Source organism: Octodon degus, unplaced genomic scaffold (assembly GCF_000260255.1).
Source record: "Octodon degus isolate 3935 unplaced genomic scaffold, OctDeg1.0 scaffold00181, whole genome shotgun sequence".
NCBI lineage: Eukaryota > Metazoa > Chordata > Mammalia > Rodentia > Octodontidae > Octodon > Octodon degus.
The window spans coordinates 5,012,138-5,014,354 of NW_004524757.1; positions in this window are offsets into that span (position 1 = coordinate 5,012,138).

Consider the following 2,217-nt stretch of genomic DNA (forward strand, 5'->3'; position numbering starts at 1 on the left):
TAGATCTATCTATCTATCTATCTATCTATCTATCTATCTATCTATCTATCTATCATCTATCTATATCTTCATTTTCTTTTCTCTTTCTTCCTTTCTCATCTCCCATACTCAAGTTGTTCTGTCCTTTGTAACAGTTTTTTTTGCTTTCTCAATATCTATTTCAGAATTTTTTTTACCTTATTTATTCTTTTAGTTTCTTACACTAGACTTAGGATGTTCTAGCATTTTCTAGGAACCTTCTCTGGGATGAGGGTGCCTCACATTTCCCACAGCATTCAATCTGACTTACCTGAGTACAGGCACTCTCCTCTTCTCCTTCCTGAAGCCAGGACCTCAGTCCAACATGATGACTCTGCACTCTGTTCCCCTGAGGCAAAATCAGTACCTCACCAGAAAAACCCTCCAGTTTCTGATTCCTCAAGGTAGCTCACTGTGCTGTGAAGCTTGGTCAAACACATATCCATGAGCACTGTACCCTCTCACTGAGGCAGGCCCTGTCTGTACCACTCACCTGAAGCTCACAGCTGAGAAGATGAATGACCTTAGTTCTGACACAAGGCAGTAGCATTCAGTGGATGTCAGAACCTGGAAATTACAAGGGATATCCCAGGGCTAAGGGCAGGAGCAGAAAGAATGGTGTAAAACATCCAGCAGAAAATTATAGCCAAATGATGGACAAATCCTATACCATAGTTCCAATCTTCAGGATTGCCCCTCCCTTGTTTGATCAGCACACTGGTTCATGGCAGAGCCTGCAGTGCAGTCCCCTGTAAATTTACCTACAAAATGTTCTGACTAGTATATGCTTACAAACTTAAACCTGCAAAAGAAGCACTGTGCTTCAACTTAGTCAAATACATCAGTGCTCTCTGGTCCCTCAACAACTGCCTTGTGTGTTCCTGTCTCTGTTCAATTTGTTACTGATTATAAAACAGCCTTTGTTAGCTCACTAGTTTTTTCTCTATGTTTTGTAGATTCTTAAATTATTTGTGCATGAGGTCAGTTGGCTTATAGTGGTCATTATAGTTAAGGAGAGTCTTACACACACATTATCAACTGATAAAATGATGTTCACGCCTGTTTTACAAATACAATATGCATTGCTGTCTGTGTACAACACCTTGAAAAAACTCTTTCATTTCTCAAAATTAATATGCTAATTGTTAATAACTTATTCTCTCTGGTCATTGATATTTCTTATGTATATACATTGGGGTCATCATAGGCTTTGGTAAAGGCTGGAAAGGACTCTCCTTTGTCATTAAAGAAGCAGCTACTTGAAAATAGGTTCGGTCAGCCTTCTTTTCACTAATGAGCCCACAGTAGTTTCCATATTGTTATGGGAGACATGCCCCTCTAAATGCTGCTATACATACCAACACAGTAAAGTTCTGATGGGTTATCATGGAAAGCTGAAGGTTTCTGTGCATAAAACATTAAGGTATTCTTATGAAAAATTTTTGAAGTTCAAAACTAAAGGAAGAGATAGGTTTACATGTAGCTGTGACATTCATTTAATTCAGCTGGTGTTCTAAATGTGTTCATGCCTTTCTGGTGAAGATGTCTTTTAAGATTTAAAACTGAGATGTGTTATGGCAACAGCCATTTCTAAACAAAGATATCTGGCTTTCTCCTTTGCTCCAGCTACATGTGATAAGAGGAATATGTAAATCCACCTACTAATCACAAGACAGATTATAGTTTTTGTTTAAAACTTGCATGTATGTGATGTCACTACATGTATGGAAGCTCAGGAATTGAACAGTGTAGACAATGGCACATGCTAAAGATAAAGGCTAGACAGAATAAACACCTAAGATGCACTTATGTGGCAGTCCATTCTCCTTGCATGACATCCTATTAACAGATAGTAAAGTAGGTGACAATTTCTTTGTGTCCTTTAATGTCTTGGGATCAGGTGGAGATGATTGACTGAAAAGGTTTTCCAATCCTACGATGGACATTTCAGTGTATTTCAATGATAATATGATTATCATGCTGCAATACTACATGCAATTTTATCTTTATTTAAATTAATTTTGTTGAGAAAGAAATAGCAATGAGACAGTTTCAAAACAGGTAAGTAGGACAGTTACAATAAATAATATATTGCATATTGTGATCTTCATACTAGTTGTTCATAATACAAGACGTGGATTTAATATGTCTAAACACGATTAGTTCAAGTCTTTCTTCTCACTGAATGAAGAGAAAGTA